Genomic DNA, 17580 nt, shown 5'->3' on the forward strand with positions numbered 1-17580 from the left:
TTTTTTTTTTTTGGTAGTCTTAATGCAAATGTATAAAATTTGTCAAAATAGTTACAAACTCCTTTCCCCACCCCACCCACATCAGTTTAGGTATTTAGACTTAGTAATGAAGATAGTAATGACAGAGTAAGTTTAAATATGACATTATAAAAAGTGTGCTTATACTCAGGAAAATTTGGTCCATCCATGATCCAACTATCTTTGGGCTTTCCACAGAATGAGTTTCCTTTTTATGGTGACTCCTTAGTGCTAAATTATCTATTTGTCTGGCTTTGTACTTATCTAATTAGAAAACTGCTGATGTTAATTTAGTCCTAACACCCAAATGGATGTTCACTATATTATCAGACCAAGGCAAAGGAAGAACACTGAAAAGATGGTGAAAATATTTAATTGGGACAGAAATGAGTATGAAAATAGCATATAACAATTGCAGCCATGAATATTCCCAGAAGAATTCATTTTGGTTTCCTTTCTCATGTCCCAAGCAGTTCAAGAATCAAGTTCTTGTAGCTCGCCCAGTAACAGTGCAAAGGCATGAGCCTAGTCTCAGTTGCCAGCATACCCCTGGATGGGCCCCAGGACATGAGAAAGGCTGAGTCAGCATCCAAGACATAGCTTCTTCCCCAACTGCTGTCCTTGCTTATAACTTTGTAACCCATTTCACTGCATTGCCTCAGGTTGTGTCATCTCCATGCAGCTCCTACCTGCCTTACCTCAGGTTGCTAATTTATGCTCTTTTAGCCACAATCATCTTCATGCAGCTCCCAGTTTGACTTGTTTTAAGTATGATCCCATGTGGTCACAAACCTAGCAGAGCTCTCCATTACTCCTCTGCTTTCTCAGAATTCCCTATTCACCAATCAACAGCAATGTTTTTGGCACAAGTTTCATAAGACATGTTGTCCTTATTTCTTCTAAAGAACACCATGGTTGTAGGTCAAGACATCCTGAGAAATGGGGATCCTCTTTTGCCTCAGCCATATTTGTTACACATGGATCCACAGATTACATCAATGTGTATTTGCAGTAGAACCAAATCAAAAGCAAAATTTGAACATGGTAAAAAAAAAAAAAAGCCAAGATACATGAACATTGCATGTTTAATTGAGATGGTAATTTACAGGAATGAGAAAAAAACACATATCCTGCTAGAAGGAAACTAGCTGGCATGGATTAAAAAGGGTAAAAAATAGGAAAATAAAAATAACCAGAATTTTTATAGTACTTTATGATTTGCAAAGCTCTTTTTATATTTCAGTTCATCTTCACAACTCCAGGATATAGTTGCTATGGTTAAATCCATTTTACAGATGAGGACACTGAGGTGAAGAGTTTATTTGACAATCCTAGGGTCACATAGTAAATTCCTTAGGCAAGATTTAAACTCAGGTCTTCCCAACATCAAGTGCAACACTCTATCTACACACCATCTAGCTGCAATTCCCTCAGGGCATACATATTTCAGGCAAGTAGAGGATTAGATGAGCATTTCTTGTAAGAACTAGTACTTGGTTTTGACCCTTCTCAGGTTTCCTAAATTTTACTAGAAGAAAAACAGCTAAAGCAGGGACATTTCTACTGTTGTTCCCCCTTTCTGTTGCTTCGGCCCCTATATTAAAGGACCCCAGACAGACAGGCTGCTTAAGCCATCCCTTTCTTGTTAAAATTATTTCTAACTGTAACATATTCCAGGCCACGGAAAATTGCAGGGAATTTGTATTAGCGCCCTGAATGTATGCCTATTCTTATTGCACAGCCTCTATGTCATGCCAGCTTGGGGCTATAAGGTAGCATTTTTCCTCAGCACTAAAGAATTTTCAAGGAAATAAAAGCTCAGTAGTACCACCAGCCTCAGTTCTATTCCCATAGCCTCTAGACACGGCTGTAAAATGTGGGTCTACCAACTCCTCTAGCTTAAGAGTGCCAGAAAAACCTCAATTAATGAGCTAGGAAATCCCAATATTAAGGATACCTATTCTGCTTTTTGCAGTTGATTGAGACTTTTTCAGATATCCATTTTAAACATTATCAAGACTTCCATACCAAACACTGTAGTTGTTTGAGACAGGGCTGAAGGAGAAGGAACCCTAAATGGTCTGATTTCACCTTCAGTCTAAGCATGCACTGAAATGATCATATATGTGTGTATATACATACATGTGCATATAAATATGTGTGCACATAAGCATGTGTATATGTGTGTTTGCATACATAAATATATGTGCATGCACATATGCATACCTATATGTACATGTGCATATATGTGTGCATATATGTGTATATTTGTGTGTGTGTGTGTGTGTGTGTGTGTGTGTGTGTGTGTGTGTGTGTGTGTATATATATATATATATATACCTTGCACAAAGCAAGTGCTAAAGAAATGCTTTTGGGGGCAGCTAGGTGGCACAGTGGATAAAGCACTGGCCTTGGATTCAGGAGGACCTGAGTTCAAATTCGGCCTCAGACACTTGACACTTACTAGCTGTGTGACCCTGGGCAAGTCACTTAACCCCAATAGCCTCACCAAAAAGAAAAAAAAGAAAAAAGAAATGCTTTTGCATTTGCATTCTAGTTTATTCTTTCAAAGCCATCTAATACCTCACAAATCTTATTGGGACCTGTCCCAATAAGCTGACCTAAATTCTTTCCATTGCAATGTTATTTTCTTCTATCCTAAGTAGGGATAAACAACAGGCCACCAATTTAAATCTTTCAGAAATAATCCTTTATGGAGAATGCTTGAAGACTTTTTGAGTACCACTCTTGACCTACCATATTGTATGAGGCCCTATGGGGAGAAAAATTATATATATATATACATATGTATATACACATATACACACATATACATATCTGTACATACATATACATATATAACTTTATTATATAAATTATGTAATATAGAAATAGATGATGCAATGTATAAAATATAATATATAAAAAGTATAATATATGTATATATTATATACATACACACAATGGAAAGAGAAAGCAAGAACATAACCCCTGGGGAATTTTATATCTATTTAAAGAAAGAAAATAAACACACATGAAGGAAAAAAAATCAAAGAACAATAAATTGCTCAGAGTACTGCCTCCTAACAATAGTTCAGGAAACAAAAAGAATAAGACAAATTTGGATTTGAATTATCAGAAGAAACTTAGTGTGGAGGCAAAGAAGGGACTGAGCATATTTAATTGTTCCTATTTTCTTTCTTTCTTTTTTTTTTTTTGAGGCAATTGGGGTTAAGTGACTTGCCCAGGGTCACACAGCTAGTAAGTGTAAAGTGTCTGAGGCCGGATTTGAACTCAGGTACTCCTGGCTCCGGGGCCGGTGCTCTATCCACTGCGCCACCTAGCTGCCCTTCCTATTTTCAATAAAACATAAACAGTAGCAGTACTCTTCAGTGGAAAGAGTCCTGGATTTTAAATCAGAGACCTGAGTTTGCATTTCAATCTGACATTTAAATAACTGTTTGATCTTGGATAGGTCACTTGACTTCTTTCTATTTCTTCATATATAAAACAGATACTGAACTATATAACTCACAGGGTTATGGAGAGTATGTGAAGCATTGAGAAGGGGAAGTAGCTTAAGTACTAGATTTGGAGTAAGCAAGACCTGGTTTAAAATTTCACTTTTGTTTTTGCTCTGACTATGGGCAAGCCTCAGTTTAATTCTCTGTAAAATAAGGTTATTAATACATTTTTGTGAGGTTCAAATAAGACCAAAAGTTTAGAACTGGAAGAGACCTTATTGGTCACCTGGCTCAGCCTCCTTATTTTATAGATGAGAAGACCAAAGCCCAGAAAAGTGAAACAATAGCTCTATAACTTTGGACCAATAACTTCTTTCAATTTCTTCATATTTAAACAGATAGGATAATACTGGTACCAGATTACTCACACAGTTGTTGTGAAGAAGTAGTGGTTGGGGGAGTAGATTGTTGAAGTTGGATATAGAAAAACCTCTTGTAAAATTCTGTCTCTTTTTCTTCTTAGTTTTTTGGCCCTGGACAAGCCTCAGTTTATTCATCATTAAAGATAAGGATATTAATATTTGCAATATAGATGAGACTCAAAATCATAGAATTGCATCTTAAAGAGACCTTAAGGGACACCTAGTTCAACCCTTTCATTTTACAGATGAGGAAATGGAGGTCCAGAGAGGTTTAATGATCTGTCTGAGGCTACACAGCTAATAAGAGTTAGAGCCAGTGTGGGAACCCACATTGTTTGACTAAAATAAAGCACATTTTCCCCTGTACCTCTACTTCTTATGACGATATGTGTAAGGCCCTTGGCAGGCTTTAAAGTACTATATTAATGTCAGTTATTGTTATTAATGTTCCCTGTAAACCTTAAAATGCGATAGAAATATGGGCTGTCGTTGTTATCCATGCACTTACCAGTGCTAATATTGATAATGAATGGCATGACATGAGTAAATGGCCATCTGTGGGGGAGTAACACAAAGCCTTAGATCTTCTTCCATCATCATGAATAGTTAGTCATTTTCTATCTGATGTTTGTGTTGCTGCATACTGCTCCACATTCTTATATTAGGGAGAACAGTACCCTAGGAGACAGAGGCAGTATACTGCTTTTATGTAGTTTAAAAAGAAACTAAACTTGGTTGATTGGAAGGACTCAAGTTTCTACTTACATACAAAATGGTCTAATCCATATTTATGCCTGTTTAGTGTCAGTGAGATAACAGCCTTGGAAGAAGATAGAATGTATACTGTTTCCTCTCTTTTCTGGCTAGGATTTTCCTGGCAGTTTCAGTATGTTAAAATGTAAAAAAAAGAAGAAGCAGCAGCAGCAGCTTGACTTTTGGGGTTGCTCGGCTTTCAGTATTTCCCAGTTTTCTCCCTTTTGGTGAATGCCTGGCTAATTTATGTTAAGGACCTCTTTCCATGACTGATTTCTGTTGTGAACATCACAAATGGTTTCCAAATCGGAGAGGTATTTCCACATGGCCCACTACATTGGATGATAAACTGTGTTCTTTCCAATGTCAGTGTGGTTGATATATTCCACCAATTTTTATTCTTATATGAATTCAATCATCATGCAGAAGAGAGAATTACATCAGCTTGGCCTATACTAAGTGAGGTCCAGAAAATGTAAAAAAAAAAAATCAATTTTATATCTTTGGATTCTAGAAAGACTCCCTAAGTTTTCAGTAAGTGTTTAAAGTGGAAATAGTCCTTTAAATCACAATATTATTGTTATTATTGTTCAGTTTTATTTTTCAGTTGTGTCTGACTACTACCCCATTTGGGGTTTTCTTGGAAAAGATCCTGGAGTGGCTTACCACTTCCTTCTCCAGTTCATTTTACAGATAAGGAAACTGAGGCAAACAGAGTTAAGGGACTTGGCCAGACTCACACAGCCAGTGTCTGAGGCCATATTTGAACTTAGGAAGATAAGTCTTCCTGACTCCAGACCTGGTACTCTATTGTACCACCTAGCTGCCCTTAAATCACAGTAGCTATTTCTTTAAAAAACAATCAATAAAACAATTGGGGGGGGGTCGGAGCAATGAGGGTTAAGTGACTTGCCCAGGGTCACACAGGTAGTGTCAAGTGTCTGAGGTCAGATCTGAACTCAGGTCCTCCTGAATCCAGGGCCAGTGCATTATCCTTTGCACCACCTAGCTGCCCCTAAAACAATTTTTTTTAATCATAGTAACTATTTCTCTTTTAAAATAATCTATTTTATTGATTTTTTTATATTGCCTTTGCTTTTTCATGAGTTGCCTCCTTTCTCTGCAACAGAATCCTCTAACGGGAAAGTACAGACAAGCAAAACAAAGGAATGCTTGGCCATAGCAGACGATGTATGCCTCATTCCATAGTCTACTCCATCTCTGGCAAGGTCTTCACCAGCAGTCTACTGAAGTCACAGGGAGTCACTGGTGATCGCTATTCAGTGTTTTTCAGTGTTCTTTCCTTTATGTCAGTGAGGCTATTGTATTCATTGTTCCTCTGTTTCTTCTAACTGTGATCTGCCTCATCTCATAATTTAAATTTCAAAATTCCCTGAGTTCTTCATTTTCATTCAGTGGCAAAGAGACTGGCATCTATTCCCTTTCATTCACATGCAACAATTTGTTCAGCCATTTTCTAAACAGTGCTTAGACCCTTTCCCTGCCATTCCTTATTTCCACAAAAAAGTGCCAATATAAATATTTCTGTATATATGGTAACTATATTTTCTTTGTTTGATCCCACTCCTCCCACCTGGGGTTAATACCTAGTAGTGGCATTGTTGTGTGACAGGGTTTATATAGATTCAATATTTATCTAATTTAATTCCAAATTGATTTTCAGAATGCTTGCATTATTTAATAGTTCCATCAGCAGTGCATTAATATATGGCTATTTTCCCCTAGCCCCTCCAACATTTCACATTCAATTTTGTCTCCTTATTCTATTTGATGGACATAAGGTTAAACTTTAGAGTAGATTTAAATGATCAAATCACAAATAAAAGTTAATAAATGAAAATCCAAAACAAAAGTCTTACTATCTTGTGGTTATAATTAATATCATCAATAATTATGATAGGCATGATCATGAGCATGATAATGATAGACAGTTTGACATAGTGAATAAAGGGACATTCTTGGAGACAACAATATTTCAATTCAAATCCAACTTCATAAACATAAAAGCAGTGCTGCAAAGGGCAAGTCACTTGAATTCTCAATGACACATGTAAAATAGTAAGAATACATGTTACAGACAATTTGTCTAGTATGCATAGGTGGCATAAGTTTACACACTTGGGAGTTCGAACTGATGAGTGATTTGTAAAAATGTAATTTGGTATTTTTGTTGACATAATTAATGTTTGAATATATGATATCAATGGTAATGACAAAAATAGGAAAAAAAAACTATTGGACAATCCTTTATAAGGGATCTTGGTAACCTGCTATAAGGGATAGTGGTAACTTTTAAAATCATTGATACTAAAATGTTAGTTTTCAAAATATCACTATCAGAAACTCCCTGAAACAAGATGCTGACCCAACTTATTTTTATCTACAACTTATACACTTATGGTGCTTTTTTGAGAACTTTACAATGTATATTTTGAATACTTGTCCACTGGGGATTTAGATATTTATATTATTTCTCATCTGGGGCCATCTCCAGTCATCCTGATCTATATCTTGCCACTGGATCCAGATGGCTCTGGTGGAGAGAGTGAAACTGATAACTTTGCACAGACCTACTTCACTTAAATCCAATTTACTGCAAGTTATAACACTATCCCTGATGTCATGTTTGAGAATGAAGAACACACAACAAAAACAGTTCTTGCAATTTATTATATAGTCCTACGTCAGAAATATTTACTACAATGATTTTTTCCCTTAAACTATTGTTTCTCTTCTTATATTAACTACCTTGATTTTGTTTGTCCAAAAGCTGTTCAATTTCATGGAATCAAAACTATTTATTTTATCTCTTGTAATAACTTCTAGTTCCTGTTTGGTTAAAAATTCTCCTACTTGTCACAGCTTTGAATCCAGTTTACTTCTCATTTTATCCAGTTCCAATTTTAATCTTTGAATTATATATCCATTTTGGATCTATTGTGGTATGTGGTAGAATATTCTTTTAAACCTAATTTCTGCCAAAGTGATTTCTTATCAAATAAGTTCTTCCTTAAGTCATCAATTAAATTCCTTAATGATATAGGTTTGTATAATATCTGAATGTTTGGTTCAATTGTTTTTTATTCCTTGTCATCTAGTCTATCCCACTGATCTATTCTACTTCTTAACCAATTTTGCTGATAACTGATTTATGGTATAATTTGGCATCTGGAAATGTTATTCCGCCCTCATTCCCAATTTCTCATTCTTTCTCTTAAGATTGTGTTGGGGTTTTTTTCCTCTCCAAAAGAAAAGAAACAGTTTTAAGGTTAGTTTAAGATAAAAATAAAAAGGGACTATGTATGCACGTGTGTATATGTTTTGTTCTATCACGAAAGAAGCTGGGAATAAAGTGAATACTAAATACTGTCTGTTCCATATCATTATAACATTATAAACTGCACTTTGCTGAGGGGGGGTGGTGTCCAACTAACTGATCTCCAATATGCCCTTATCAAGTTAGGCAACCTTTCAAAGATTTATTTTCCTCATCTTCGAAATGCTTATAGTTCTTACTACTTATCTAATGGGACTATTGTTGGAATATAATTGTGTAAAACACAAAATATCATGTAAAGGTGGGTTCCTATAGTGATGATAAGAGCCTAAAAATTAAAGCTGAAGTTTGATAGTTTTTCTAACATCCTGTGTTACCTCAGGTCAATCTGGGTTGGAGCCCTAACTCTGATACATACTGGCCTACCAATTCTGGGAAAGTCCTTTAAACTCTCAGTCAACTGACTAAGACAACTAGAGCACTAGATCATCTGCTGCATCTTAGGAAGCCTTGACTTTTTACAGTAAATATAAAAATATTCAGAAAAACTCTTGTCTTGTTATGACAATCCTATTGTCATTTTGCAACCATTACAGATGAAAACAAACCTCACCTGGAGATACTGAAAAAGTTTTGGCATGGGACAAATTTATATAACATGGGATGGAAGGGGTTAGCAATTATTTCTCTCTTCTCGGATCCCTGTCAACCACTCTTAAAAGGATATGGGCAAATGTCCAGAATCTCCTCTTTATCCCTCCAGACTTGCTGAAAACCTCTTGGGTATCTGAAGTGTCCATATTGCCTCTCTTGAATTACAAGAAATGAGTGATACTAAAAGTGGGCTAGGAGCCTTTCTCCCAATTATCTCCCTGTTTAGCCACACTGCCGGATGAATTACTTTATCTCCTGCGGAACTGCCTCTGCCTTTGCAAGGATATGTGGCAGATGCTTAATAGGACAGAGCAGTAGCTCTATGTAACAACTAAAGCCAGGAAATAAAGAATATCCTATTCAGTTGTAATCACAGGAAGGGGAACTTAAGGAGGCAGATAAAATAATTGTCAATGTTGGAGAGGGGCCAAAGGTGCCAGGAGGTAGCCAAGTAAAGCAAGTGGTCAGAGGCATGGTGTGACATATTAATCCAGAGACAGACTTCAATGACCACTACCCCTATATTGCACCATAAATTCAATTAGAGGAAATATCCCAGCTTGAGCATTTGGACAAAAAAGCTATGTTGGTAAAATTTTTATTTTATTTTTTAAAATTAATATATTTTTCAAGGGACCTTCTAAATATAGTGTGGAAGTTCTCTCCATTGATGCAAATATCCCTCTCTGCAATCAATACTCTTAGGTAGTTGACTGGAACACTGAGAAATCAAATTATTTCCCCCTTTCCTATTATTGTGTGTCAAAGGAAAGATTTGCACCCCGGTCTTACTAAATCCATTCCTTTAATCCCACTGAAAGAAGAGAAGGGAAGGGGAGGGAAAAGGAAAGTAATAAGGGAGAGAGATACAAACAGGAGAGACAGAGAGGAGGAGGAAGAGGAGGAGGAGGAGGAAGAAGAAAATGAGGAGGAAGAGGAGAATGAGGAGGAGGAGAATGAAGAGGAGGAGGAAAATGAGGAGGAGGACAATAAGGAGGAGGAAGAGGAGAATGAGGGAGAGAGAGAGAAACCTGAACATCTACATAGGGGAACTTATAATGTGAGACCTCCCTTTACCAAGGTAAATCACTAGAATTTAAGAGAGAAATTCTCAGGGACTAATTGATTTGTCCAGGATCCCACAGCTAATAAAAACCAAAGGTAGTATATGAACTTGGGTCTTCCTAAGTCCAGTCCTAGCTGTCTTGTGCTCTCTCATTAATTTATACTATCTTTAATACAATCTAATGAAAGAAAGGGTTTCACTTTATGCATATTTAAGCTGACTATTCTTTCCATTTTTTATCTGTATCTATGATTTCAGTGTTGTAGGGAACACTAAGTAAGGAAAACCCTAAAAATGCATATCAGCTGCTTGTTCTGGTACTTCAAGTCTTAGAGTGTTATTGCCTTGAGTGTAGAGAGGTTCAATGTTGTGCCCAGAGTCAGGTGGCCAGAATGTGCCAGATGTCAGAATTTACCCAGCTATTCCAGACTCAAAGTCTGGCTTTTTTTCCTATCCACTGGATGATGTGGCCATTAATAGTTTTTTTTTTCCTTCTTCTGATAACTTCAAAAAATTTAATCAAGATCCATTTATAGATGGAAGGACTGAAAATGGCTCTGGACACCTTGAAGTACTTTAACCTATATTAACAAATATTTAAACCTTCTCAAGATGCCTACTTGAGAGGACATGAAAATTGACTGCTAAGACAAGTCATGGTCTTATATGTGTCATTCTTTTAAGAAAAGACTTTTTGTATGGAGCCAGGAGGAGAAAAGTTATGTCACCACATGGAAACTCCCAGCATGTGCAAGGTTGTCTCTTGTTAATCAATCTGTTCCTTTGGCCACCCACTCACACTAATCCCTTAGCCACACTCATCAAAGATGTTGGGCATCCACAATCTCTTTGTAAATGTCAGGCTTGGGCAAAACTATCTGCCTAAACTAGCTCTGGTCTTGCTTCAGGGGAAAAAAAGTCTGATATTGGCAGTGTACTGAATATTTACATCTAAAGTTGTAAAAAAGCACTTGCATGATCTAACTGGGGACAATCATTTTTAGTCCAGTTTCTAAAATAAAATTCTCTTTTCCCCTGAATTCAAAGGAGAAACCATTCCAAATTATTTTTATTTTTATTTATTTTTAAATTTTATTATTATTTTTTTGCAGGGCAATGGGGCTTAAATGACTTTCCCAGGGTCACACATCTAGTAAGTGTTAAGTGTCTGAGGTTGGATTTGAACTCAGGTCCTCCTGAATCCAGGGCTGGTGCTTTATCCACTGTGCCACCTAGCTGCCCCCCCAAATTATTTTTAAAAAACATATAGGTATGATAACTCATTTCAGTCACCATTAGTATAGCCTGATAGAAAAATGGCCTATAATATTTCATAAATCAAGTTTTTAAAAATTCACCAAAACTATGCACTGAAAATAATGAAGAATAACAACCCACAGCCCAGAACAAATGGTTGCCTACCAATACATTATTATTATACCATGAAGTACTCCCATATGAGCTGACAAAATCGATAATTTAACCTCAGGTCTCCCTGATACCTGGAAAATAGAATATGCCCCTCTCAATGGAGTGATTGAATTTGTGAAACAATTTTAATAAGCATAAATTTTAGATAATGGAATTGTATCTACAGTGTTAGGTAAGAGGAAACTCTCCAATAAATATCTTTTTCTTTATCCATCGGATGAATAGAAATTTTGTAAGGAAATACATATTTCGATGTGTACAGTGTGTTCATTTGTTTGACAGTAATCTATAATCTTAGTTTTCCCCTATATCAGGTCTTATCCTGAAGAATCCTAGAAGGTGCCTTCGAGATTTCTCCTAGACCTTCAGCATTTGACTTACATTCAGGTTTCTACCATAAGCCCCCACACAACAAACCCAGGATAGTCTCTATTTTATCAGTCAGAAAAATATAAAGACACACTATCCAAACCAGTTTAAATTACTCTCCTTACCTCAGTAGGACTGTACTTCCAAATGGACTATATAATCCTTCAGACTTAACTACCCCAGAGTTCAGGCTGCTAACTCTAAGGTTTCCTTGTAAATACTAAGCTTTTGAATATATAACAGGTCCTCTAAAATGGGGCCATGAATGAATTAACTAATTAATTAATCAACCAATTAATTAATCCTTCAGTACTCAAGGAAAGACAAGTCAATACACCACCAAAGAAACATCATCAATGATAGAAGTGTCAAATGTACTATCAATAAAAATGTTACTTTCACCTTTCACAAGGAGCCATATGCAATGTGTGAATAGAAATAACCCTTTTAACATCCTAAGATTGTGTTTGGTTTTGTTTGGTTTAGGTTTTATTGTTCTAGACCTATAATTTCATTGATATCAGGAACTCAGGATGAGGAAAATCCCTTCTACTAATACAGATTAGAAACTTCTCTTCAAATCTAATGATGTTTGTCAAGACATAGGGAGTTTAATTGATTTTCTCAGGGCTACACAGTTTGTTTTAGAAGCAGGATTAGATCTGAGGTCTTTTTGACTCTAAGGACAGTCCTCTGTCTGCTGCAGTATATTACCTCTCTTTAAACTGGTTAAGGAGGTAATCATATCATGATTCTTCGTGTTATACCCTCATTTAATCTTCACAACAACCCTAGAGGGTAGGTGTTATTATTATCTGTTTTATAGAAGAGGAAATTGGGATAGACAGAGATTAAGTGAATTGCCCAGGGTCAAGCAGGTAGTTAGTGTCTGAGTTTCTGAGTTCAGATTTGAACTCAGATCTTTCTGGCTGCAAGGCCAACAAACTACCCACTGTGCCACCTAGTTGCTTCTAATTTGGGAGGCTATTATAATAATTCAAGTGAGAGTTGCTGGGGTCATGAAACTGGGGATAGATAGAAAATAGGAATAGATAGGAAAAATTTTGCAAAGGTGGAGTCCCCAACTTCCTGGATCATTGGACCCCTGTCTATACAAAATAGAAAGAACTTATTATTCAGAGAGAGCGTTTTCATAGCACCTTGGAGCTTGTAGAGCCCTTCCAAATCCTTCACTGCAAATTCTCAGCAAGGTCAATGTCACTTGAAATATTGAGCTCTGAAGAATGACACAACATAAAATTACCTGAGTTGTCCTAAATCCCAAATGTCTAAGCAAATAAAAATCTGAGGACTTGATGTGAGAAATTTTGAAATATAGTGAGCAGACATCCTTTCTGACCCTTGATTGCTTTTGTCTTAATGAAGTAGGATAAATGTGATAATTATGGTAATAAGGAAATAAACAGTGTAATCTCAGCTTCCCTCCAGGACTTCCATGTCTTCATATCTATTCAACTTCTGATCAAGAGGGTCCCAGTGCAGCAGATGCTGGTCCCCAGGTCCTATGAATGAGAAAAAAAGCTTTTTCAGCATCTTTAGTTTCTAGGATGGGGAATCTGGCTCCTCTCCTAATCTCATCTTAATGAATCCTCACAGCTCCTCTGGAGCCTGGGAAAAAAAAAAAGGATATGGAAACACTTCAGAAATGAGGAATGTGATCCCTTCTAAGGAAAATCTTGCTGATGTTTATTCTCATACTTGCCCGGCACTAATGTGCCTTCATCTTGGCAGCTGCTCCCAATTCGCCCTGTGGGTTTGTATTAGTTATGGAAAGAAAATCAGCTAGAAATGGCTTTGCAGATTTTTCCCTTTCTTATTTCATTTTCAGTCTGCTCTTTCACTCTGTCTGTATTTTCAGAACATATGATATTGATTGTGTCAGGTTAATAACTTTCAAAGAGAAATGATTTGGAAAAGTCTGCTTGCTAATTTTAGTTTGGGCCTCAATATACCTGTTAAGCAAATGTGAACAGGGAGAGCCAGATGAAATGCAGAGAAGGATTTCTTGAAGGGGTTTCTGTTACCTTGTTTCCAAAGAAATCTTATCTATTTATTAAACTCTATAGACAGTAGTAGGGAGAGGAAGTAGGTTTTAAGATGGGAAGTAGCATAGATAATGAATAGAGTGTAAAAGTATTCTGTTGAGAAGAGCATCAGCTTGAGGGGCAGAAGTATCCAATTCTCTTTATTGAAACTTCATAATGAAACTTTTTCCATAGGTTTATGGAAAACCAGACCGCAGAGGGGCTCTAGACTGGTGCCCTCCTTTTACAAGTGAAGAAATGAGGAAATAGCCTCAGAGACTATTTGTCCAAATCACAACAGGTAGTAGGTTCAGACAAAAATTTTTTTCCCACTATTCCTTGCCATTTAATTTTCCCTTTATTCCCTTTACAAAAAAAAAAAAATACTTGTTCCTTTCTGTAATTTGTAAAAATGAATACCCTTGCCCTGATTTATAGACAAGGAAAAAATCATATTTATCAATAATAAACATAAACACACAACAAAAAAGTATGCTGTCTGCAGAGATTTTTCTTATCAAAATGAAGAACTGTCCCTAGAAGTTCTGGATATAAGCTAAGTATATTTAAGATTTCTCACGTAAGAGTTTCTACCTCTAGAATAATTCTTTCTCATGTTTTCTTCAGCTGCTCTTTCTTACACAATATATATTGAGAAGTAGAATGATGTAGTGGCAAGTCTGTAAACACTGGACATAGGAAGATCCGAATTCAAATCCTGCCTCTGACAATATTCTGTAAGACTTATAAAGTCACAGCCTCTTTAATTTCAAAGTTTTCTCCCTCCCTCCCTCCCCCTCTCCCCTAGACAGCAGGTAATCTGATATAGAGATAGAGATAGAGATATATAACATTATATATAATGTTATTATATATAATAACATCATATATATAATAACATTAGACATATTTCTGCATTAGTCATTGTGGTAAAACATATTTTTGGTAAAAATTATTGGAGTTTAGCTGACTCATTTGGGAAGGGCCATACCTGGCCCACCCTGAAGTTACATATACTACTGAGGTCAGAAGGATAACTCTCCATAGGCAGTTTTTGAAGGACCTCCCCTTTTGAGGGAGGGAGATTGAATGCTTATTAGGGGAGGTGAGGAGTTGCTTCCTGTTCTCTCTTCTCAGTTTCCTGGTGATGTGAGAAAGCTAGCAGACTTTTCCAGGTGTGGTGAGTGAACACAATTGCATTCTCTTGAATTAGCTTAGTTGGAAATGATCTAGGGATTGTATAGACTTTGGTTAGAGTTAAGAGGATTTATCTGTATTTCTTTTTCCCCCCTATCTTTGATTTTTATTAATTTCACCTTTGTTGTTTAATTAATTCCCAAGTAATAAAATCTGATCCTTTTGTGGAAAAGAAGCGGTAAGGCTCCTTTCTTATTGGCCTGGGAGAAATATCTAAAAGGGCAGTTCGGAGGGGAGGGAGCTTTTAACCTAGAGGTCCCTCATTATATCTGGGACCCCAATATTTTGTCAAGCCACCCAATTAATGCTCCATATATTACATTTGGGCCCAACATCATGGTATAAGAGAAGAATCAGAGCAAAAAGGGAAAAACCTCAAAAAAGAAAAACAACATCACCAAAAACAAAAGAAATTGTATGGTTCAATCAGCATCCATATTCCACAGTTCTTTTTTTTTTTTTTACTGGATTTGGAGAGCCTTTTTTCATCATGAGTCCTTTGGAGCTTTCTTGTACTGTTGTATTGGTGAGAAGAATCTAATCTATCACACTTGATCAACACATAATGTTGATGATACTGTGTATAATGTTCTTCTGGTTCTGATCATCTCACTCATCATCAGTTCATGCAAATCCTTCCAGATTTCTCTGAAATCTGCATGATCATCGTTTCTTACAGCACAATAGAATTCCATTACTTTCATATACCGCAACTTGTTAAGCCATTCCCCAATTGATGGGTAACCTCTCAATTTCCAATTCCTTGCCACCACAAAAAAGAGCAGCTATAAATATTTTTGTACATGTGGGTCCTTTTCCCTTTTTATGAACTCTTTGGGAAAAAGACCCAAAAGAGTCACAGCCTCTTTAAGCTGCATGTTCCTTTTATACTGAGTGAAGTTTGAACTTGGAGTAACAAAGCTCTGAGTTCAAATTCACAGATACTTACTACATATGTGACTTCCAGAAAGTCAGTTAAACTCTGTCTACATTAATTTTCTCATATGAAAACGTGAATATTATTGACACCTACCCAGCAAGGTTGTGGTAAGGATCAAATTACATATGTAGAGCTCTCTGTAATACTTAAAGTATTATATAAATGCTAGTTTTATCATTTTATTATTCTTATTAGTATTAAAAAGATATTCTAACCAGAATATAGTATGGCAGAAACTATAGATCAACATCTCATACCATATATTAAAATAAGGTCAAAATGGGCACATGATTTACAAAAAGGTGATATCATAAGCAAATTAAGAGAGCATAGAATAGTTTATCTGAAAGATTTATGGACAGATTAATTTAGAACCAAAGAAGATATAGAGAGCAATACAAAATGTAAAATAGATAATTTTGATTATATAAAATTAAAAAAGTTTTGTACAAACAAAACTTATGTAACCAAGATTATAAGGAAAGCAGAAAACTGGGAATTAAAAAATATATTTGATAAAGGCCTATTTTCTCAAATATATAGAGAACTGAGTCAAATTTTTGAAACTACAAGTCATTCCCCAGTTGATAATTGTCAAAGGATATGAACAGGCAGTTTTTCAGACAAAGAAATCAAAGCTATATACAGTCATATGAAAAAATGCTCTAAAGAACTATTGATCAGATAAATTCAAATTAAAACTATTCTGAGGTATCATCTCACACCTATCAGACTGGCAATATAACAAAAAGGAAAATATTGGATGTTAGAGGGATTGTGGGAAAACTGGGATGCTAATTCCCTGTTGCTGGAATTTAACCATTCTAGAGATCAATTTGGAACTATGCCCAAAGGGCTATAAAACTGTGCATACTCTTTGATCCAGCAATACTACTGCTAGGTTTATATCCCAAAGACATCCCCCCAAAAAGAAAAAGACCTTTTGTACAAAAATATTTATAATGACTCTTTTTATGATGGCTAAGAATTGGAAATCAAGGGAATGTCCATCAATTGGGGAATGGCTAAACAAATGGTGGTATATGATTGTTATGGAATTTTATTGTGCTGGAAGAAATGACAAAACTGGATGATTTTCAGAAAGGACTGGAAAGACTTATATGAACTGATGTGTAGTGAAATGAGAAGAACCAGGAAAACATTGTGCATAGTGAAAGCAATATTTTTTGATGAAAAACTGTGAATGGCTTAACTATTCTCAGAAATACGATAATCCAAGACAATCCCAAAAGACTAATGATAAAGCATACTATCCACTTCCAAAGAAAGAACTGATATTGATTGAATACAGGCTGAAGCATTCTATTTTTCACTTTCTTTCATTTTTTCTTTTATTCAAGTTTTCTTATACAAAATGATTTTTAAAATTTTTTAATGTTTTACATAACTGTACATGTATAACCTATATAGTATTGCTTAGCACCTCAGGGAGAGGGGAGGGGAGGGAAAAAAGCAGGGATAGAATTTGGAACTCAAAACTTTAAATAAAAATGTTTATTATTATTTTTTCAATAGATATCCTACATACTAAAGTGTGGAATAGCAATTCAATTTTCTATTATGTTATCAGGGAAGGGAAGAAACAATAGCTACATTTTTGAGGTTTTTGTTCCTCCAAAGCCATATTTTAAAAGTAATAGCAATAACACTCTCAGATTTTCCAAAAAGTAGAAATGATTAGCATTACTTTGGAGGAGAAAAAAACCATCATTGTGAGGGTATTATATATATGAGCAATATATGTGATAGAACAAACACACTGTAAGAACAAGAAACTTTAGAGCTTTTGACTTCTCACATCACACTTAGGAACATTATATTCTTCTTCTGTAAAATACAGATTCAACAATTGAATAAGTATCTTCTCTCTCTCTCTCTCTTTTTTTTTTGGGGGGGGGGGTC

This window comes from Dromiciops gliroides, chromosome 1, assembly GCF_019393635.1.
Source record: "Dromiciops gliroides isolate mDroGli1 chromosome 1, mDroGli1.pri, whole genome shotgun sequence".
Lineage (NCBI taxonomy): Eukaryota > Metazoa > Chordata > Mammalia > Microbiotheria > Microbiotheriidae > Dromiciops > Dromiciops gliroides.